Genomic DNA, 24,623 nt, shown 5'->3' with positions numbered 1-24,623 from the left:
ATCACTTCATTCAAATGTCAAACTACCAATTCCAGTTGAGAAAATAAAGCAGAGAGAGGCTGAACGACCTCCAAGCCCCACGAGTGCGTCGCAGGAGAGCGAGGGTGTAAACCTCTGCGGCCGGCCCCAAAGCTGGCACTCCTACCGACCATGGTGCACTTTTCCCTCAAGCAATGGCTAGTGTAAATTCTCATTTTTTTTTGGTATAAAAACAACAACAAAAATAACCACATGTATATATATACATGTACATATCTATGTATATATACAGGGTGATGCAAAACTAGGTTTAGAGTTGTTTGTATGAAAAATAATATAATAATTAATAAATAATAATACAAGACTAAACTCTGTTTCACATACTCACAACTGTAAACCCATTTTTGCCCCATTGTGTATGTTTAAAATGATGCTTCTAATAAGAGCCTTGATTATTTTTAAAAACAAGATAGTGAGATCAGGTTGTCTTTGAGTTTATTACACCAAACAACTAAAACAAGAGCCTCCTTGAAGATCCCAGGACATCCCAGGATCTGTGATTTTGTGTTCTCAAAATTGATTTGATTCCTCCTCAATGTCTTTTTTGGCAGAAAGACTTATGTACTGAGAGAATGTGCTGTCCACCCTGAGGGGCAGGGCGGAATCGCAGAGCAGGTTGTGTTTTAAACATGAAGTCATGAATTTAAAAGACAGAAAAGCAGTGAAAACTAAGTATGGTTGAGCTTTCCAAGTGGGTCTAATTTTTGATGCTCTGATCTATGTGAGGAAGATATCCCAAATGAGTAGCTGCTGTGTTTCCTACTATTTCAGTTGTTACTGGAAGAAGCAAGTGTGAAGGGATAGCATCTGGGATGGGGGATATTGTAGGAAGACTTCGAAGTATTGTGGAGAAGGCTAGAAGAAGGACCTCAGGAGAGGAAGGAGGTCTCAAAGGACGGTTAGAGAGTACTCAGTGGACCTTGTCTCGCTATGGGGGTGCTGAGTTAATAGAAAACATATTTATGAGTCAAAATTGGCCCACGTTGATGCCAGTTAATGGCGGTATTGATTGATCCTGGGCAAACCAGAACTATTCCACTTCTAAAAACCTGAAGCAGTTGTGTTCCACAACATCCTAGCCTTTCATCTGTCTCTGCACTTGTCCTTTCATCCATCCCCTCTTACCTGGACCCAGCCTTCTCTTCGGAAAAGAACATTTCACTCAAACTTGACTGTCACTCTAGATTCACTTTGTCCCCTCCCATGGCTTCCTTTACATGGTCCTTTCTTAGTTTTCCTTTTGCCTCTCCAGCTTCTTATCTGTTTTTGCCACTGTCCTAATCAAGGCTGTCATTATTTTTGCCCATATACATATTTTTACTTATATTTTAATTGGCCTCTTGTCTCCACTCTTTCCAGGTCATTGTAACTACTGCTGTGTGATCTGTGTATCTAAAATACAGCTCTAATCATATCCCCCCGTTCCTCAGCAATTTTAGTATGACATCCAAGCTCTTCGTTCTGGCACTCAATACCCTCCAACATTAAGCCCCAGGCTATCTTCCCCACCTTATCTCTTACCTGCTCAAGCTGCATAAAATTTCCTGCCTTCCCACAGGCATACCCTGCATATCTGTGCTCCCAGGTCTTAAATCTTGTGCCATGGTCACCTCTCAAAATTTTAACTCTCTTTCAGAACCTACTAAAGTCTTCCTCCACCTTCTCAGGTGCTCCTACTCAGAGATAATCACTCTACTAAATTTTCATGTCTTAGTCTGTTCTGTTAGTGCTCATTTCAGTTTTGTTCTTGCTTCATAGCTATTTTGTACATGTGTAGTCTCTTCCACTCCCTGTGCACCTCCTTGAAGATTGGTAGTGTTTTATTTTTTAATTTAGAGATACAGAAAGAATATAAGTAATTCTAACACTTAGATGGTGATAACCAATATTAACATTTTGAGGTATATCCTTGCAGGATTTATTTATGCCTGCACACAGCTCTCATTTTAACAAGTAATATGATATATATATGTGTGTGTATATATATATATATGTATATATATTCTATTTTAATACCTAATGGGAAGTTAGAATTGAATGGGTTGGCTCCAGTAGTAGTTAAGGAGTTGTACTAGGAACAGACTGCCTGAGTGCCTGCTTTACTACTTACTAACTAGGTGAATTTGGACATACTACTTAACCTTTCTTTACTTCAATTCCCTAATCTGTAAAATGTAGATATTAATAATACCTATTTCTTATGCTTGTGGTAAGGATTAAATGACATAATCCAGATAAAATATTTCCCATAGCGTGTATGACATAATCATATAATAAATGTTATTTGCTATTATAAAAACTATATCTTGAATTTCTCCATATGACAGTAAATATGGTCTAGACTAGTGGTTCTCAAATGGTGGTGATTTTGCCCCCTAGAGGACATGTCTGGGACATTTTTTGGCTATCACAAGGGGGGAGGAAGATGTTACTGGCATCTAGTGAGTAGAGGCTAGAGCTCCTGCTAAACACCGTGCAATGCACAGGACAGCCCTCCATGACGGAGAATTATCTGACTCCAGATGTGAATAGTGGCAAGGTTGAGAAACCACGATCTAGGGCATTCCGACCCTCAGTTGGCACAGATGCCATGCCTGAGATGACTGGGTGGCTGGGGCTTCTCTCTACATTCTCTTTCTTCCTGTAGGAAGCCAGCCTGGGCTTTTCAATCACAGAGGAAGGTTTCCCAGCAATAAGAGAAGACAGACCCCAGTTTGTTGATATTTTTCAGTCCTCTGCTTGGGTTGTGTTCTAATGTCCACTGCCCAAAGCAAGTTCTTTGGCCAACCCCCAATTTAAGGGGTAGAGAAATAGACTCCACCTTTTGATGGGAGGAGCTACAAATCATTATGGCTTTTTAAAAATCAGCAGGTAGGGTTGGACACTCTTTTAACTGAGACTCATTCTGCTAGCCTGCCCTCCACCAAGACTGTACCAATTTACTCACCCAACAGGTGCCTGTATTTCATTCTCACAAATACTTATAAGTTGGTGTTTAAAAGATAGTAGCACTTAGAGTCTTTAATCAGTCAGGTGAAAGTAAAAGGGCAGGAAAGAAACAGAACTAATGAGAAACTTTATATTAATTCATCTTTGATGTTTCCTCTTAGAAGAGCTAAGATTCATGTGGTAAACAGCCTGGTGGCATCTCAACTTGGATGTTACACAATATCTAAGCCAGAAGACATAAAAGGTTTATTTTCTCCCTCCCACCTGCTTTTCCCATGCTTCTCATTTCAGTTAGTGGCACCACCATTATCTAATCCAGAAACCCACATCTTCTCTTACTTCCTTTGCCTATGAAGCCTTCTATTACTTTACTGCCTAAATGTTTCTCTTATTGATTCTGTTTCCCTGTTCCCATCAGCATAGGATTAATTGATACTTGGATCATTACAATATCCTCCCTGTCCACTGTCACTTACCCCAGAACATCCACCTACTCTGTTGCTTCCAGATTTATGTTTCCAGAATAAAAATCAGACCAAGTCAATCTCCATGTCCTTCAGGAATTAAGTTCAAATTCCTTAGCAGAGCATTATCATCCCTCCACCAGGAGAAATGATAATACTCTACCCATCTTATGAGATTGTTCAGATAAATAAATGAGATGCTTGTGTATGCTGAATAAATGAATGGTTATATGAACCAATAAGTGAAATACAAAAGAGGTACTTCTGTGTGGCTGGAATAAAGGATTTGGAAGTCATTGGGAAAAGATGCAGCTTGAAGGTAGTCTGAGACTTGATTTTAAATTGCCTTGTGTATCAGGCTGAGAAGACAGGATTTGATTGTGTAAGAAACCAGGAGCATATGGTAACCTCTGCTACTCGAAATAATCTCTAGAAAGGGAATTACCAAACCCTATTTACAGTATATTTCAATACCAAAAAATGATTAGTTTGAATGTTCTTTTCCATGTTGAATCACAATTTCCCGATGAAAATTAACCCACTTAATAGCCTGAATTCTATAACCTGACTTTCACAAAGTCTTCAAATTCAAAAAATAATGTCTGGAGCCCCTCTCATGCATTGATTTCTTTGGACACAACCTTTGACCTGTGTCTGCAAATGGTCCCAGCCACATTTCTGAAGCGTCCTGATGACCCAGGCAACTGGAAGAGAGTCCAGAATGGTTTTGGTGTAGTGAAGTCAAGGTGTAATATTTCTATTAGGCCCTCCCGCCCGCCTTCAGCTGTGCTTTGCACAAACCCGTAGCCCTCTTTCACACAGGATTTGTTCTTCACAAAGACTTATCGCTTATTACCCGGTGCCCTGTGATGTCTGAGGTTACTGCAAATTGATTTCTTCCATTGCCTTTCCCTGGCGCCGGCCCCTGAAACCCTTGGCCATCCACGGAGGGAGAGAATTGCAAACAAACAAATAAATAACGAAAAGGAGCCTTCTTTGTTTCAAGTCTCTGATTCCTGCGAGGCTGCAGCCTTTTCTGCGTGCATTTGCTGTGTCAGCCCAAAGTGAGGCGGACAGAATGGGGATTGAGGAAGGCCATTAGGAGCTGAAGCAGCAGGAACCTGATCGGGGAGCGCTGCCCTGCGGCGAGGGGGAAGGGGGGTGGCCTGCGGCAGGGCAGGGGCTGAGCCCAGGTGCTTTTCTCTGTGCTCCTCGGTGACAGCATGGCCATTTCATAAACAAAGGGCTCCGGCTGGACTGCTTAACCTGAGCTCATCCGTCAGCGTCTAGGATTGGGAGCCCCTTTTAGTTGAAACCAATGGTGGGATAAAGAGGGTATCACTGGATTTCCCCCCCCACACACACTTTGAATAAGACCTTGAAGGGTCTGCCGTCTGCACAGCATCATCTGTAACATTACTTTGTTTTTGAGTATCTAGCAATGGAAAAGGTCTTAAATTTACCAGTCCTTTCCTCTCTGATGCTAATCCCAGAAGATCCTTTGGATACCCATCTAATAAAGACAACCTCAAAGACCAAATAATAGATTGCAATGTGTTATGAGTTCTTATTTCATTCAAGCCAGGGCTTCCCTTTAATTCTCCAGCTGAGGCAGTTGTGTTTGTCTTTCTCAAAGCGGTTTGCTCAAGTGTTTCAAGTAACTCAGAGATCAGTGTATTAATTCCTTATGTGACTGGATTAGACATTCTCATTGCAAACGGCAGCTTTATGCTTACTCATTGTCTTGAATAACCTTAAGCACTGTTCCTATCTTCCTGCTCCATTATTTATGTGATCACTAGCCCTTGGAAGTCTGCTTCAGGTCATAGAAAATCACTTACAGATATTTCCAACATGCACACGGAGGCCCTTTATGTCACAATCCAATTTGATGGGTTTTTCCCCTGCATTACCTCATGTGGGAATTCTTGTTTAAAGTTTATTGATCCATTTGGTTTATTTGCTGGGCTGTACGGTTCCAGGTCACTTGGGTGGGATGGGAGGCTCAGTGAACAGACTTACACATTTTGAGTCTTCTCTTGCTAGTGGACACAATGAACTTTATCCCTTTTGAGCCGTCAGTTAAAAGTCATTGTTTGTTTAGAATACATTTGCTCAGGAACAATCATTGTTTGTTTACATGGTGTAAATTCCCCAAAGCTAACCATTTCCTTTATCTGTTGTTGACAACTTCTACTTTCTGCCAGTTATTTACACAAAAGCAGTAACAATAACAATTTCCATTTATTAAGTCTTCTTAAGTGCCAGATTCTGTATAGGCTTTATATATATATTATTATCTCATTAGTTCTCAACATTCCAGGGAAGTATGCACAATTATTATTCATCATCCTCAGGTGAGAAGAGACACCCAAAGAAGTTGAGTAACAGAACTAGTATACGAGTTAAACATCAAGATTCCCATTCATGGGTTTCTGATTCTCATTTTATTATATAGGCTCCAAAGGTAACCTGTTCCATTTTCTTGTTGTTACAGCATATTATCTTAAATGTCCTTAAAATCTATCTTCCTGTAGCTTTTACTCATTGGTCCTATTTTGAGAAGTTTGGTCAGGTGAAGTGGCTTTCAGTTCTCTCCGTGGATTATTTTTTATAGGCATATCATTCCTAATTATTTCTGGAAGTATGTATTGGGCACCTAACCCATGGATATTCCCCTGAAAGTGTTATGCACTCCTCAGAACCACATGTAACTTTTATAGAGACTGTTTTTCAAAGTCTTTCCTTCATCCTCATATATCAGTCACACTGTCTTAGGTTACTTCTGTCCCCTAATTCTTTTTTCTGGTCACGTGCCTCTGTCAGATCTGGACCAGGCTGTACCTACAGCATCTTCTGTAAAACAAGGGCACTTTCGAGTTTCAGCCATTCCCAAGTCATCTGCAGATTCTGAGCTCATCTTATGGAGTCAGAACAACTCAGTAGACAGCCAAGGGGTCCAGTCTGATTTGGGAAATCAGGTCTCCTCATTGCTAAGTGGGGCCACGATCTTACACCTTCCCACATATACCTGAACTTCCATTTGAGTCAGTCTTTAAATCCCTATTTCCCTGACCTCAGAGTCCACACTTCCAGCCACTTACTATTGTGGGGCAGACAAAACTATAAGTCAGGTTTTGTGATTAACTGTGAAATAACCTTTCTGTCTGTTTTACCCACAAGGGAATTTTCCATTGCATGTAACGTAGGTACTCTCTTCAAATCAGTTTTTGGTATGTGAGCTTTTCATGACTATGCATCAGCTGGAAGCGTATAATTTTCAGATGGATTCATTTCTCATTTCGAGGGCTCTCATTAATTTGAATATCAAAGCGTTTGCTTGTTTATACACACTGAAGATTGAGCTTTCTAAAAGGAGACAAAAGCAACTCTCTGAAAAGGTTTTGGCATGTTTTTATGAGTAAAAAATAGTTTGTGTGAATCATTTAAGGTTTGTGTGTATTACACACAATAAACCAAATGAGTATAACAAGTTAAATTTGTGAATTAAAGATCCTGTAATTCATCAGCCACCTGTCTTACAGAGACTTTTGAATTCAGTGTATATAAAACGCTTTCTATCATCACACAGAGGGAATATGCAATATGGCCATAAAGTAATGAGATTTAAAATATATAAGAATGTGGACAATCCTTAGCACAAATCGTCTTTAAAATACATTAAAAATAGCATATTAAGTATAAGCTCTTCCCTCTATATCAAGCTTAGAAGGACTTTATATATCTCCATGTGTGCTTTCCTCTCTAATGCAGTCATCTTAGAGTTTATTTCGATAATACTGCCATTTCTTAAGACACTTTCAAAACTTTCCTGGGTGAATTTCCCCCAGAGCCAGTTTATAAGGAGTAAGAAAATAACTTTTATTAATTAATAACCATCCTCCTTTCTTTAACAAAAAGAGGTGATTCTTTAGCCTGTATATAATCTCTCTCACTTACCCACCAAGCTCTGAACTGCTTTGGACTGTGTCCCCAAAACAATCCTGGTATCTGTGTCACCACTGAAGAGAGCCAGGGGACTGGAGGAAGTCCCTAAGTTGCTGGGAATAATTTAGTAACTTCCCAAGGTGGATCATAGCCTGACGGGGCCGATGGGCCTCTGAGTGGACAGATTCAGGGCTGCACTTAGAAAAAACCCATCGCAGCTCCGTGACCTCTTTCTAATGTCTTGATCGATCACTGAATCACGTGAGCTGTTCTTTCGAACCCTTCATCCTGTTAACTTGTGTTTCTCTTCTTTAAAATAACATGTTCATTAGGATCTAACTTGCAAGACACTTGGTAAGTTCTTTTGGAGGAGGTGCTAGGTAAGGGAACATTTTAGCTGCAGGATATACTTCTGAAAAACAGCTCTGCCAGGCCCCTTGATTCTGGAGAGCGCATCTCATATTAAGCAGCTGATGCATGTTCTTTTGGTTCAGATCCCGGTTCCCCTTTTGGATTTGCAGGAATTCACGCAGACCTGGGGGAAGTTTCTTTTGGCGTCTCTGAAGTTTACTTAAGGAAAAAGGGGGAGGAGTGTGTGAGAGTGTGTGTGTGTGTGTGCAGGAGGCACTCTAACTTATGTAAAGGAGCAGTTTGTTCCTGGGGTTTTAGAAGGAGGCATTATCCTAAATAAGAATCATGAGGTAGGTGAATGTTGTCAATGATGTCCTCCTCTGAAAACTCCTGAGAACCCCTCTGCTACCTCCTGGAGCCCCCGACATTCCCAGTGTCTCGTTCCCACGGTGCATAGTTCTCATCTAACCTTCACAACCACAACGGAGGTTTCTGACCCAGAACCATTTGCAAGCAGGCTAATTTCAAAGCAGTAGGTTTGTATTGGTGGTATTTCAGGCACTGGTACTATGCAGTAATTGGGGACAGAATGGCTTTTCAGGAAATCATAAATCCAAACACACTAATGACTGCAGACCCCCAGGGCTAGCTGGAAAGTGGAGGCTAAATTTACAAAAAACTTGGAATCATTAAAAGGGGCACCTTTACTCGGAAATAAGACCTTCCCCCCACCGGTCCCCCTTTATCCCATTTTCCAAATTCTCTGGAACCTCTTTTCAGTTACTAATAAATATTTCCTTTCCAGCTTTCCCCCTAAATACTTCTACTTTCTTGCTTGAGGAATCCTGAACATTCCCCTAGCCTTGCATTAAAATTTCAACCCTGGCCTCTCAGTCAGGGGTCCCAGGCCCTCTGTTCTTCTGTAGCCTGGATTTCCCCCTGGATTCCCACGCCCACTTCAGGCCATTGTTTCATCATCTTCTTTCACCAGCCTAGCTGTATTTGAAATCCACTGTCTCCTCTGGACTCCATCCCTCCTTTAATACTATTATTAAGGTAAAACCTGATGGTGGACTTGCATCTCCTTCCCCATTCTTAGGCTATTGGACCTTTCTGCAATGTTGAGCAGTTGGTCTCGCCTTTAAATTCTCTTTTTTTTTCCAAATTCTCATACCTCCCGACCTGTCTTTCTCAGTCTGCTCAATGCCTCTTCTTTCTGCAGTCTTTAACAACTATTGTAACCTCATGCTTTACACTTTTTTCCTCTACATTTTCCGCATGCATGATCTAATCAACACCAATTGCCCCAAACTCTCCTGAATATGACTCTTTATTTCTACTTCCATTGCCCTAACTCTAGCTCCTGTCCCAATGGAATAAACTTCTAAAAACATGTCTCCTTGTCTTACTCTTTCCCTAATTCCTACTCAGTTTCCATTATGTCTCCAGAGTCATCTTTCTGAAACAGATCCAATCTATGCATTACATTCTTCAGGAATTGTTAATGAACTCGGCCCCCCCCCCAAAAAAAAGTACAAGCTGCTGCAGGCTTGTGAGGGGAAAGGGAGGTGAGGAAGAGGAGGGGGAGCAGTGAAAGATGATGTGTTGCACTCTGGCCACTGCTTCTCAAAAAGCCAAGCGGAGAGAGTCAAATGGCACGTCTGTCTACTTGGCCGCATGAGTTATCTTCGGAACTGCCTGTCCGTAGACACTGTACCTTACGGCGGGCTGTGGAAAGTGAGGGAAGAGATGAAATTCATCTCCCAGGATCCCTGTCATCTCTGGCTCTCCACTGTTGAAAGTGTGATAGAGCTTAACTCCCCCGTGCCATGACATTCAGCTCTTTCAATAGCCACTCAGAAGCAGGAGCGTATGCCTGAGGTGTGGCCTTTTGCCATCCAGCAAGGGGTAGGAGGAGTCCTGGAGCTGGTAGGCCTGACCACTGACAACCAGAGTGGAGCCCTATATTCCTGAGCAAGTGCTTGTTGCTCTCTGGGAAGTAGACTCACATGGATGTGTGAAGTCCCTTGGTTGCGGCCACAGCAAAGGCAAAATAAACTGAGAGCCTGGGAAGCAAGTGAGGCCAAGAGATATAGGGAGGAAGATAAGGCGAGCCCAACCTAATGCTCAACCTCAATCCTTAGCAGGGGAAATTGATCGGATTCCATTTTTTACCTATCAGATTGGTAGAAGCCAAATTGACAATATCTGGGGTTGGCAAGATTATGGGGAAACTGGTAGCCTCACAGAGAGCATCTGGGCACCCACCTTGAATGGTAAGAAGTACTCATCCAGTAGAATGCAAAGAGCTTTAAAGGGCATGGTCTAGCCTCTCTCTCTCTCTCTCTCTCCATATATATATATATATGAAAAAAGCAAGTTGCAGAAGAATACGTATAGTATAATATCATTTGAGTACAAATAAAACGTAAGGAAATGGCAATGGGTTCCAACTGTGGTCCCTACCACTAAGTAAGCATGAACCTTATGGAGAAGGAGATTATGGACAGAAGTTGAAAGCTGCTTAGGTGACTAGAAAACAAAGTGTGGTGCTGACTGTGACAGAGGGGCCTCTTCCACTCAATATCACTCCAACTGTGAAGTGCCCTGGCCTGTTAATGACAGAGCATAAAGGAGACTGTGATGATCAGTGGACATAGAGGCCTGCTGGGAGAATGGAAGTGTGTTATGAGATGCCTCCTAAAGAAAGACTCCTTGAAATATTAAGGGAAGGCTTTTCTCAAGATTGAAGTCTTGGAGGGAACATGCTGAACAAGTAGAACATAAGGATTCATGTTAAGGTGAACTCATTTGACTACCGAGGCCTGGAGACATTCAGGCAGAGAGAATTGTCCCTTGTCTATGTTCCCAAATCATGTATTGCAGTACATTAGAGATTGTTCTGTCCCTAAGGGTAAGGATGATGTCATGTATGTCTAGGTTCTCAATATATAGTATCAATATATAGTATGACAGGTACATAGTAAAGGCTCATTAATGTTAGTGTAATGGTTGAATAGCTGGTTGGTTAGCGTCTCTAGAAATAAGTTTGAACAACAGTAGGATGTGAACCCTCGACAGCTTCTCTCAAGTCTGGACAAAATCTTCAGGTGGGAAAATCAGGAAATACATTATGGCTGGCCTGAACCTAGAATCTTCAGGAGAGACAAGAACGATTATGCCATTTGGGAATCACTTTGAACATTTGTAAACACCTACATTTTTGTCCATCGGGTCATGTAATTGCGTAGGTCAAAGCTAAATAATGGGAAAAAGCTAAAAATTGTTAATGCATGCAGTTTCTAGCTGTCAATCAAATTCTGCATTTTGTAAGTATCCCTGGGGCACTCACAGTTATGACAAGGTTTGAAGTGTGTGTGTTGTATAGGATTTTCTTCATAAAACCTGAGGATTTTAAGCAGATGTAAAGACCACATTAAAGAAACATTGAGTTTTGCAGAATAAGAAGCCCTTTGATAGACTTTACCCTAAAACATAGAAAGCAACAAACATCCTGTCATGCTAGATTATATACACAGTATATTTTATGTACTTTAGCCTCCATTATTTCAGACTGATTTAACCATTTACATTTTGGGGAACATGTTTAGAATATCTTATGACAAATTATAATAGTGCAGTAAGAGTATACTAACTCATGAAATATTATGTAGAGAGGAAAGATAACTAAAATCGCCTTAAGTTTGTATTTGGCTAAAGATTCTTTCTTTAGAAAGGACTCTAATGAGAGATCCAGTAGATAGCAATTGTAAGATAAAGCAAAGAAATGAGAGACTCTATATTGTCGCAGGACATAATGCTGCTGTGCCTGGGTGAACTGGTACTCAAAATCTGGCTCTGGCTCTGCTCTCTTCCATTACGCACCCTTCTGGCTAACTGGATAATTCCTGGCCTCCTGGATAATTTGGATTGAAAGTGTTCTGTCTCCTAGGTTGCCACTGGACTTGTGTCTGCAAGTACAGTTTACTTCAGATTATTTATTCCTCATTGTGCCCACCCGATTTATTCAGTCTTCATAATGATGGTACCTGAATTTGCTATGGAGTCTTAGGCCATGCTCTGAGTCTGGTTTTAGGAGCAGCAAGACAGGGCTCGGCTTGATGCAGATCACACTGTCTGTGTGTGTGGTCTCAGCTGACTATTCTACACGTCATCCAAGTGGTGAGAAGCCTGACATAAACTTTCCTTAATGTAGCCAGGGTGAGGAGATGTATGAGCATATGTTTTCTACAACACAGAAAGTGTTTACTAAGAGTTCCAGAAAAATCTAAAAGCTGTGAGGTCCAGATCACTCTCTTGAACCAGAGGTTATTCCTTTTCATTAAAAAAAAATTCTGATTTTGTGAACTTGGTTCTTCTGGACCAAGCTGAGAGTTCCCAGTTGACAGAACATGGGACTTCAAATTCTATATTTCATGTTGACCTTCTGTAATAACCCAGCACGGTACTTTCACTCTTTGCCTCCCAACCCAGCCTCTACAGAGACCAGAGTGATCTTAAATTATAAATCAGATCATCTCACTTCCCTGCGTACAGTAATGGGATCTCAGTGCTCTGAGAGTAAAAATCCAGTTCCTTCCTGTTTGACCCAGCCCCTCATTAGGAATTCCAGCTGAATCTTATATACCTCTCCTTTGTTTGATCTAAGGTAATACTAACTGCTCTAACAGCTAGACCCTGAAATCTCATGGCTTACCACCAGTAAAGGTTTATTTCTTAATAAGTCCAGTTGGTAGAAAGAGGGAGAAAAGATGGGCCTTTGCTCCATGCAGTTACTCAGGGGCTCACATTGATAGTGATAGGGCATCTCACACGTCATTTTCAAGGACACTCTAGTTATTAATGTCCAGCTGGTGCTTAAGTAAGGAGAATGGAGCATTTGTATGGATCTGGCCTAGTGGTGGCATTTCCACCCACGTTCTTTTGACAGGATTCAGTCACATGATTATGTTTGCATGCAAGGGTTGGGTTGAGAAATAAAATCCCTTATTGGAAAGTCATCTTCCCAAAACAATGCTACAACCCAGAAGGGCATCTTTGGCTGAGTACTAGCTCTCTTCCATGCTCCTCTTGCACAGTAAGCTCAAGCTACACTGACTTTACTCTTCTCCTTGCATATTTCTACCACACGGCCTTTGCCCATGTTGTTCCTCTTCTGGGAACATTTCTGTGCTTTCTTCACCTTTTGGTCTTGTCTTAAAAGCCATCTCCTCAGAGAGACCTTTCCTAACCACTGTCAAATTAGGATTTTCCAAGCACCTTGTTGGTTTCCATTGTAGCACTTCAAATCATAATTGGTAATCATTTTATTTATTTACTTGTTTATTTCTGTTTCTCCCACTAGGTTGTTAGCTCCATGAGACTAGGTAGACATTTGTCTTTTACACCATGGAACTCCAATGCCTGTCATAGTGCCTGACACAGTAGGTGCTTAACAAACAGTTTCTAAATTAAGGCAGAGGCTGTGGGTAATCAATAGATAATTACAATATTAAGTGAAAACACCATTGTTTACCATTAATATAAATGTATATATTTATGATTCTTTGGCTAGCTGTGACATAGCCAATGAATCGTGATTACTCAGTAGTGACACTTTATATTAACCCAACACCTAAACAATCGTAAAGTGACTATTTCAGTTGGCTATTGTTGCATAATAGGTTGCCTCAAAATTTAGTGAATTAAGACAGCAACAATAATTTTATCTTCTCACAGATTTTGTGGACCCAGAATTCAGGAAGTATTTGACTAAGTCATCCCGGCTCAGAGTTTCTCAAGTGGCTATGGTCAAACAGTGGCTGGATTTAGAACAACAGTGGGGCCAGAGGCAGACACAGGGGCAGGAGGTTTTAAGAGCAAGTATCCTGTGAGCAAAGCAGGAGCACATTGATTTTTTCTTAATGTTTTTTATTTTTTTTAATCCTCATTTGAGGATATTTTTTCCATTGCTTTTCAGAGAGAGTGGAAGGGAGAAAGAGAGTAGAAGGGAGAGAGAGTAACATTGATGTGAGAGAGACACATGGATTGGTTGCCTTCCACACTCACCCCAACGGGCCGGGAATCGAGCCTGCAACCAAGGTGTGTGCCTTTGGCCAGAGTTGAACCCGGGACCCTTCAGTTTGCAGGCTGATTCTCCAACCACTGAGCCAAACTAGCTAGGGCAGGAGCACGTTGATTTTTAAGACCTGCCTCGGGAAGCAGTGTCACTTCTGCCATGCGCTGTTGGTCAGAGCATACAGTTTCAAGCGTGGACGCCATAGACCTGGATGAGTGTCAACAAATTTGTGGACATATTTTTAAACCATAATACTGACCAGGAGGGAATGAGTCATTGAATTTTAAAGTATTTGAAGGAATAATTATTACTAGGCTTTCTCTCTCACCCTACTTTTACACCAAGGGATTCCCTGGCACTTTTTCCTGCACAGACCTCTTTAAGTAGCCAAGATATGTATGTATGCAGGACTTTGTATTTGAAAAGTGCCTCCTTGCAGGGTATTGTAGATATCACATTATGAGCACACTGACACTGAATTGAGTACTCACTTCTTTTCATACCATTGGAATTGGGCTGCATTAATCCTTAATGTTGCTTTGGCACATTTGTAGAAAAGAGCTTTTCTCAGAATAATTGGTTTCGGATTTCCAGCCTTAATATTCTACATAACACATTCTCTGTTTTCATTAAAGCAGTTTTTAAAAAACAAATGTGTCTAATATTTTTTACTCTGGTTAGAATTCCAGAGGAAGGAATTACTGTGATTTCTAGGATCCTGCTTTTTAACCATCTCACTGAACTTACTTACTGAGCTGTTTTAAAAGGTGGATAATTTGGATTGGAAAACTCAAACACTGCTACATTGCTCTAAGATTCAAAATGTACTTTTTTTTACTGAGGCTTTATAGTTAGAAATATTATACTGCTCCAAGTATGACCTTGACTCATTAACTTTTACAAAGTTGCAAGAATATTACCGAGAGTTCTTGTATAACTTGCACCCCATTTCCCATATTGTTAACTTTACTATCCTACATTTGTCAAAAATCGATAAGCCTGCGCTGATACATTATTCGGAACTAAAGTGCATACTTGATTTAGATTTCTTTAGTTTTTACCTGGAGTTTGTTTTCTGTTTCTGGATCCCACGAGGATACTATCTCACGTCTATTTGTCATGTCTCTTCAGGCTCTCCTAGGCTGTCACAGTTTTCAAGCTCTCCTTGTTTCTGGTGGCCTTAACGATTTTGAGTTGAGAACAGCAAAAATGGATGGGGAACACCAAGCATTGTTCTGTTGGGAATTGAACATCGTGACTAAGAGCAAAAAAGACAAGGACAGATAGCCGTGTGTTTGATTCCTAGTTCTGGCATCTACTAGCTGTATGACTGACTAAGTTCCTTCACCTTCCTGAGCTCCAGTTTCTTTACTGTGTGAGGAATAGTTGTACTATCTTTATAGGGCTGATGTGAGGTAAATCACATGCTGTGCTTAGCATAATGCTTAATGCTCAGAAGGTACTCAGTTATTATTGAAAGATGTCTAAAATGCAGGTCAGCCCACAAAAGGCTATTTAAGGTATAATATAGCTGACTAATAATATTAATGCCAAACATTTATTGAGCATATACCATGTACACATCATTTATAAGCACTTTACACATATGAACTGAATTACTTATACTAATAATATTACTAAATCCAACTAGTCTTTATGATGGTATGTCTAGGGAAAATACTTCTCAAATTTCATATGTGGGAGAGAAGACAGGACATTCCAGAATGAGTAAAGTCATGGGTGTAGAGTAGATATGTAAGTCAGTACATTGACAGAAGCTGAGGGAAGTGAACGGAGCAGACAGGCCTGTGTGTGGTTTTTAAGCAGGTATCAGAGCAAGATTTTCAACCATCATTGAAGGGCTCTACAGACCTGAGTTTATAGTAAACTTTTCCATATCTTCTTTCTCAGGACTTGCTAGCCAGACCTGGAGGGGTGGAGATACGCAGGTTTTGAGGGCCACCCTAATGCTTAAATATTTGGTATGGGTGAAAATCCATCAGTAAAGAGTAGGGAGAATGCTATCACTTCTCAGGGTGCCCATGGCTTGGAAGAAATGGAAACCTGGCCTCACTGGCCCAGTGATCCCTTCTCCAAACACCAAGAGACAAATTTTCCCGTGACTTACTAATGAGGTGGAACCATCCTAATGATCTCACTGCTGTTGCAACTTCTACCAAGAGGGTGTTTGATTCATGTAAGGCAATCAGAACCCTAATCCATGGCTAGCAAATGAAGACAGACAATATCAACTTCGCTTAATACGCACAAGGGTGACAGGGGATAGGAAAAATGGTTTGTTAGCCAAAAGACTACTTAAAATTACTGTTTATTATTGTGGGCAAATGTTTCATAAAATAAAACAGTGGCTTCCTCCCATAATAGCTTTGGGAGCTGAAGACAGAGGAGGAAATTAACGAATGGAAAGTGTTCCCCTGATGATGCTTAAGCTGATCCAGGCCTCCCTAGTGGCTTTTATTTTCCATGTGGATGCTCTTCAGGAGGAAAGCAAGAGAACAAACTAGCATCTTTGTTTAATAAAGAAGCTGCACTGCTGTAAAATCTCATATTTCATATCAACAGCAGCCCAAATTATTGGCTACCTGCAAAGTGCTGTGTATAACCAACCACCTTTACAATCCTTCAATAGACCAACGTGTTAGGCATGATGACTTTCATTTCAATCGAGACTGAGAGAGGTAAAGCAGCTCGCCCAAGGTCAAGGCTAGAATGGTGACGTCCGTGTCCTGCCTGAGCAGTGTCGCTGTGCTGTTTGGGAAGGCCTAGTCATCACTGTGATAGCTTTCTGAGTTAGAAGGGATTGGAGAGACTTCGCAGGTTCTCAGCTGGCCTGCACATTGGAACCATCTGGAGACTTGACAATAGACTGATATACCTGACTCCACTCTCAGAACCTCTGATTTGATTAGTGTCCGTGGTGTTGCTGTGGAGGGGAGATGTATGCATTTAAAAGCTCCACAGGTGGTTCCAATAAGATCCAAGGCTGAGAGCCACGCACCTAGACCAGCCCTGCAAGACTGGCTACTCCTGTGGCCCATGGACTAGCGGCATCGGCATCACCTGGGAGCTTGTTAGACATGCAGACGGCCAGGCTCCACCTCAGGTGACACCTATGCAGGCTAAGGTATAAAAGAGAGCGGCAGTTGCACCCCCTCATCCATAACAGACCGGGGCGGGGCGGGGCGAGTCGTTACGGAGTGGAAGGAGGAAGGGGAGGGCACTCTAGGCCCCCGCTTAACATGCCCACTCCCAGAGGATGAAAGAGCAGCATGTTCAGGAACTAGAAGTGGGCCTGTGTGGCTGAAGCAACGACCAGCAAGGGGTTCTAAACGCGGCCTTTTTGCACAGGCTAGATACGCTGCTGGCCACTTCTCGAGCCGTGTGGCCCCTACCCTCTCAGAACTCTCTCAAGCCCGGCCGGGCGTGGCTCAGCGGTTGAGCGTGGACCTAGGATCCAGGCGATCAGGGTTCGATTCCCGGTCAGGGCACATACCCGGGTTGCGGGCTTGATCAGTGACTCTCATCATTGATGTTTCTATCTCTCTCTCCCTCTCCTTTCCTCTCTCTGAAATCAGTAAAGATATAAAACAAACAAAACCTCTACTCAAGCGCTACCTTCTCAGCAAGGTTCACACTCTGGCCTTGCTGGCTTGGCTCAGTGTTAGAGCGTCAGCCTGCTGACTGTGAGGGCTCGGTTCCAGCCAAGAGCACGTGCCCCGGGTGCAGGCTGTGACCCCCAGTCTGGTGCCCACATGCAGGCTGGATCCCCCCAGTCCGGTCAGGGTGCATTTAGAGGGGGCAACCAATCAATGTCTCTCACATCAATGTTCCTTTCTCTCCCTCTTGTCCACCGTGTCTGAAAAGTAATGGAAAAAATACCCTCAGGTGAGGGTTTAAAAAAACTGATCACCTTGTTTAAACTGTAACCTTTCCTCCTGATTTCACTATTTGCTCTTTTTTCCCTGTAAAACTTTTAATATGCTACCTAATGCTCCTCTTGCCTTTACTTGCCTCGTGTCTCTGCTAGAATGCTAGCTGCCCAGACTCTGTTGTTACCGGTGCACCCTCCGGCACCAACAACAGCATCTGGCACTTAGAAAAGGCGTTTCCTATGTACTTCTTAAGCTTATTAAGCAAGTTCTGAAGAGCTGAATAGGTCCTGCCAACTTTACCTTCAACTTGATTGTGAAATGCGTCAAGAGCCTTTTCAGGACTTCCAGGGGGGAAAGATCAGGTTTGCCTTTGATTTTTTGAAAGACCCTCTGGCTGCTGTAGTTAGTGGGCTGTGGGTGTGGGAGGTTAGGGGCTAGACTAAAGGCCGCAAGGCCAGTCTGGTGACAGTGGCAGCCTGTGCTAAGGGGAACAGGGCTGGAGAAGATGGGAGGTACTCAAGGCCTGCTCGGGAAGTAGCATCCTCAGGGATTCTCTTAAGGGGCTGGCGAGAGAGAAAACTCATCCTAGTTTCCTGGTTTAAGTAACTGGGAGCATGAAAAGCCCTCACAGACAGTTAAGGAAGAACAGATTTGGAGGGAAAGAGTAAAGGTCTAGACTGATATAACCCAGAGGAAACTTGAATTTTCACATTCACTAAATATCTATATTTTTAATGACTGGCACTATGTTAAGCCCAATGAGTAACATTTATTCAAAAAATACCGGCACGCACTGCGGAGCACACCAGGCTCCTTACCTTGCCCTTTCTTCTAAGTTCCAAAGGCCCTTTGCCTCGGTAACTTTTCCTGAGCCCGTTTCTTCTACAGCTCACTTCTCCTACCTCTGTGACTTTCTAAATAAACTTTCTCTTATAGTTTGGAAAAAATTACTATGTGCCAGGCATTGTGCTGGCTTCACGGGATAAAATGATGAACAGGGAAGATGTGGGCCCATCCCCCTGCAGTTGAATTCATGTAGAGAAACAACATGCTGTGGCAGTTAGAGGAAGAAAGCGGGGAGGGAGAGACCCCAAAGAGATTACTTTCAGCTGTGAGTCAGGGAAAATGCAACTTTCTGCTAATGGTAACGTTTACACCAGAGCTTAAAGAAAACATAAGGCTTAGAAATAGGACAAAGGAGTCAAAGCATGGAGGCCCCCCCAAAAACCACACCAAAAAAACAAATCTAAATCACATGTCAGGAATAGCAAACCATTTAGACTGTCAGAAACTTAGAGACATGGGGTGTTGGGTATAATGAGAGGCGAGCTTGTGAACCCAGATGGAGCCCAGAAAGCCAGGTGTGGAGGGTTTGCAACTAAGGTTATGTAAGAAATTAGTCTGAAACGTAACAGGCGCTCTCAGCACGTGTCCAGTGCATGTAGGAATCATTTTTAGGGGGGTGATGAGTACAAAGTGCTGTTTGGGGAAGATAAACACGATTTCAGGGCAGATGATGGATCACAAGGGGGAGAAGCCAGGACACTAGGCGATTTTCGTAGTGTATCATTCAGGCAAACTACCTTCTGTCAAATAACCACTATATTTTAGTGTCAACACCATGAAAGTTCGCATTTGGTTTTTGCAAGAGTCTACTGACTGCAGGTGTTCCTGGTTCGATGCCTCGTTGTGGACATGAGCTAGCTCTCCAAGTCGTAACTGAAGACCCAGCTTCCTTGTATGTCATGGCTTGGCCGTCCTCTTGGTCTCTGGAGTCTCCATTTAGCTCGTGGGTTGCAAGAGAGAAAGGAAGATACTCCTGAGAGGAGCCTATGGGCCATCCAGCCAGCAGACAGCGCTTGCAGGCGCATTCCATTAGCCGGAACGCAGTCCCACCGCTTCAGCCAGCCACAGGGAGGCTGTGCGCCCAGAGAACAAGGGAGCTGGTCTGTTGTATAACTTAGGCTCTGCCTCAGTAATGGAGGTGAGATTGAGGGAATAAAGATGAAGATGTGCATTCCATAGATTTGGGGAAAGTACAATTGACAGCAAACTGCTACTGCTGGGGCGGGGGGACGCTGTGGGCAAAGGATACATCTTCCAAATGTAACTGCCACCAACAAAAAGATTCACAGGCCAATGAAGTTCTTCCCCTGACATTTTTCCTATTTGAGAAGGAGACAAACAATGTTGTAGCAACTCATGGGAAGGTTTACAGAGAAGTTTAGAAGCTCTTGTGTCAATATGAAAGCTTTTTATTCTCCGATCTCTTATTAAAGAAAATAACTCCACCATTCACGTGTACTGTTAGTTAAAAGCTTAAGAAAGCACGCATCCAAATTGGTGAGATTTAGGAATACTTACTGGTTTACTAAGATCAACATTGTAACAGTGAAGGAAAATCTGCTTTTTAAATATGTATATACTGTGACAGAAGGTTCTGAAGAGGAAGGAGGAAAATACAGGTAACATACGTACTGCTCCTGGAAAATAAAAGGAAGCTACTATTACGTGGCTATAACAAAGACAGTTATGGAGGAATGGTTCCGAGCTGGGTGAACTAGGCACAAAGTAATAAACCGTGGCATGTTTGTAAAGCATGGTGATACTTTAAAAGTCTAATTTTGCTGGGTTATTTCTCAAAGAACTCCCACTTCAATAGTAGCTCACCAACACAGGGTTCTCAGCTGAAACGTTTTGCAGCAGATCTATTGCACAAATTGAGGCAGCTGTGCACAGCATGTGTTTCGACTCAATGACTGCATCATGAAGGGTGTTATTCGAAGGGCCACTAATCCGGGAAAAGGCCTCTCTTCAGTTGGCAACTTCTCAGAGCCACATGCAAAGGAAAATTTGCATGTTTCATTAAGAATGAACCAACATATTGGTTTGTGTGCAGCCTGAATTATTTATTCTCAGTTAAAAAAAAAAAAGCTTAGATGTTATTTCCAGCCCCATGTCTTCCCTCAGTTCGTTAGCCTGAATAAACTAAGTTCCCTTGGCAGAGGAATTGATTGTTGAACCGTGGGTTTCTTGGGGCTGGTTGTTGCCACATACCCAGATAACCTTAATAAGATTAGCCTCGTGCTTTCCTGTGGGCTTTGATGATGGTGATCTACCACTCTCCAACTAAAATCCTTGCCACACTTGACTTTTGCTTTGCTTCATTTTTACAACGTGTTCGGCTTGAAAAATAAGATTGATCTGCTTCAATCCTTCTAAGTTGCTCCTGACATGGATTTCCATGCCCTGGCTCCTGTGTATGTATCTGCACTGAAGCAGACGGGGCTAATCTAGATGCATCTCTTTCATGGAGAAAGAAGATGAAGCCATGAATATTAATATCCTATTGTGTGCTGATACTCTAAACACTCACCATAAAATCTTCAAAATACGAAAGGAAAGGATCCTGGGGTCACCTGTATAATTTCTGTCCCAAAGAAATGAGCTAGGAACAGAGCATGAAAACAAAGTATGATTTCAGACCTTCCCATAGGAGCAAACTGAGGCTCTGGGGCTTCACCTCTTAGTTCAATGTGAAGTCCTTGGTGGTGTATTTGATGTATCAGGGAAAGTGAACCAGACATCCAATATTTTGTGGGTCAATAAAATGAAAGACATTAGCTTGATGGTTTGTGAATGCTAATGTAGGATGCAATATTTTTCCTTTTTCCCAGAAGGAATTTTTAGAAATGAATCTAATATTTGAGCATGGAATTTTGGATCTCATTAATCATCCTAACTCCCTAATTTTCCCCCAAAAGTGAGGTTCAGAGAGATGAAGTAGCTTGCCCAAGGCAGCCCAGCTAATTAATGATTTTGCTACATCCTAGGATATAACCTATTTGCAGAAACAGGTCCATAAATGTTCCTCTCCTTGAATTAAACATCAAAACTCTATTAAAACATTTTCTGAGGTCATGGTAAAACCAGGTTTTCTTTCTCTGACTTTATGCTCCTGTTCTGATTGCTGTGTTGGTTTATTTTAAGTACCCTCTGAACATCACATGTGGTGGTTATCCTGAGGGTTTAGCAAGAGAAGGGGGGTGAGTGTGTTTATATTCTGAGCAGGGCCAAGTAGTGAGCTAATTATCACGTGATTACCCAGAGAAAAGTCCACATAATGGGAACACATTCGGTACAATAACTATGAGGGTAGGAGACTGCAGATAGGAGTTTATGAAGTGCCATTAAAGCCCCCAGCAGTGATCTGATTCTAAAGTGCAGAGGTTCACTTCCCTTCCCAGCTGAAAGAAATTAAGGGAGATCGCTTACTGTGAGCCATAGAATTTGAACCAAACATTAAGCTTCTCCTGAAAACAAGCTTTCATGGCCAACAGTTGTGAGAAACCACTCAAATGAGTGCTGTAAAAATTAAGACTTTTGTAAGAGCTGGAGAACAGATAGTTGTTAGATAATCCAGTGTCTAAGAGAAGGGATTTAATTTCATTTTTACTTCAAAAAATCACTTATTTTTTTTAGTTTGAAAACTGAGTCATTCCAAGGGCTTGAACGACATTAAAAACAAAAAACCTGAAAGTCACCATTTTCTTTAATAGTTTTCCAGTTTGGTGATGTGCCAAGGGTCCTAGGCCTGGGATCACAGATGTAGCTTCACATCAAAATTCAACTCTTGCTTCATTTTAACATGTTTAATTTGCTTACAACACCAGTACCCCCTTTTTTTTTGTAAAATAGCTTTATTTTCTTTGTTTGACTAATGCTAATATTACTGTACTGCTGCTTAGCCGAACTGACATTCCACCAGCCTTGTTCTAAATTATACCTCCTGGTCTAATTTCCTAATTACAGATGACGTGAGGAATAAATTTTCTAATTACAGATGACATAGGGAACAAAAGGTTCTTGGAAGAGAGGAATGGAAAGAGACCAATTGATGTAGAGTTGTTAGAGGCCTATTTGGCTAGAGATGAAAGCCCTCTTGTGACTAGATCTGGTCTCCGCACACTGATTTGTTCATCCAGAAATTAGTTACTTGCCTTCAACTGCTACAGATAAAGCAAAGAACCAGAGGAAGTGCCTGCCCACATGGAACTTACTCTCTGTAGGGGAGACAGATGAGCAAATAATTATACCTTTAGAGAGGTAAGAAAATGAAATAGGACTACGGTATAGATGAGTGGTCAGCGGCGAGGCCCTTTAGCTAGGGTAGTTAAGAAGGCTCATCTGAGAAAGTAATCAAGGAAAGAACAGATTTAGGCAGAGGGAACAAATAAGTGCAAAGAACTGAACTGAAAGCATGAAATACTGAGGGTCAAAAGGTGATCGGTGCGGCTGAAGCTTAATGGGCAAAGAAGGTGACTAGTATTAAGAAATGACGCCAGACTTGACAGCCCTGAGCAGGCAGAGCAGTAGTTCAAGCGTTGACCCTGGACCAGCAGCATCAGCATTGCCAGGAATCTGAATCGGGCAAACTCTCAGACCCCATCTCAGACCTACTCACTCAGCCTCAGGAGTGTGGCTGGGCAAGCGGAGTTTGAACCAGCCCTCCTGGCAATGCGCCCTCAAGCTCCACATCTACTGATCTAGAGTCTTGTTTGCCTTGAAAAGGAATTTGGATTTTATTCTCCATTGGAGGGTTTTAAGTGTGCTCTAGGCTTGAAAAGATAACTTTGGCCTTTGTGAGGAGAATGGACAGATTGGTACTTACTTTTTTATGGATATATTCTAACTAAAAATCGTAGCTCAGTAGGAAAGAACAATTAGTGGATTCATGCCGGGCTCTGTTTACTTTGACTGGGGAGGATAATTGTGTTCAATCTCATGCCTGAATTCCAGATGTCCGTACCTAAAAATGCAAATAGTAATTCCCTACTGTGAGATGTCAGATAACGGAAATTCAAATATACTTGTGGAAATGCAAACCCATTATCAACTGATTTTTTTTCTAGTCGAAACAATCGGCTTTAGCAATGAAATATAATTAGGGCAATTATAAATTAATGCTATTTTAATGCTGGGTATTAGAGCCGAGATACAGTGTATGTGTGTGTGTGTGTGTGTGTGTGTGTGTGTGTGTGTGTGTGTGGTGTAAAACATGCTTCCTAGAGTGGGAACTTAACCTTCCTACCATAAAATCCCTTTGGATATTGATGGAGTCTCCAAGGGATGATTCAAGACTTGGTGTAGAACAAGTCACCCAGGCAGGCGTGGCTCAGGGGTTGAGCATCGACCTAGGATCCAGGAGATCGAGGTTCGATTCCCGGTCAGGGCACAGGCCTGGGTTGCGGGCTCGATCCCCCTCCTGCGGGGGTGTGCGTGAGGCAGCCGATCAGTGACGACTCTCATCATTGATGTTTCTATCTCTCCTCCCCATTCCTCTCTGAAATCAGTAGACACATTAAACAAAACAGTCTTCTCAGCCCCACTCGTATCTGCCGTTTTCCCTTCTCTTTCCCTCTTCTGTGACATGTCTAGAGAACTCACGGGGGTGTACCTGGGCCACACCTACCGCAAGGGCACCTGTGCTCTCCTGTTACTGGAGGCGCGGCCTGCTGTGACAGGCCCCTGGCCGTGTGCTAGCATCCCGGCGGGCTCGTGCTAAGGCTGCTCCCACAGCTGGGCACTCAGCCCACAGGAGTGCTGCCTCTTCTCCAAACCCCACAGCCACTGTGGGGGCCACTCTCTCCATTCCTGTGCATGCCTCCCCTCTGCTTGGGACTCGACAGGATACCTGCGCCCGTTTCCCCAAAGGCATCTACTTTCCGCGCTGTAGAGTAAGCGTCCTCGTGGCACTTCCTTTCTCATTAGGCAAGTTACATCTTATGTTCTGTAGACATGTCCCCTGACATACCCCAGTCTGGCTGGTGACCCCCTAGGCAGTTGCTCATAGCTCTTCACTGTCATCTGAGGACCCTGTTGCCTGAATTCCATGGTCTC

At 42.4% G+C, this 24,623-nt stretch overlaps 1 protein-coding gene across 6 annotated transcripts in view; it reads left to right on the top strand.

The window, feature by feature from the left end:
* The window catches only part of PLPPR1 (phospholipid phosphatase related 1), a 177,199-nt gene that overhangs the window by 16,357 nt on the left and 136,219 nt on the right, over window positions 1–24,623 (top strand). The window lies entirely within an intron of this gene.

Source organism: Miniopterus schreibersii (assembly GCF_964146895.1).
Source record: "Miniopterus schreibersii genome assembly, chromosome: 11".
NCBI classification, from domain to species: domain Eukaryota; kingdom Metazoa; phylum Chordata; class Mammalia; order Chiroptera; family Miniopteridae; genus Miniopterus; species Miniopterus schreibersii.
Note: the sequence above shows the minus strand (reverse complement) of the source record. Positions and strands in the feature narration are given on the sequence as shown.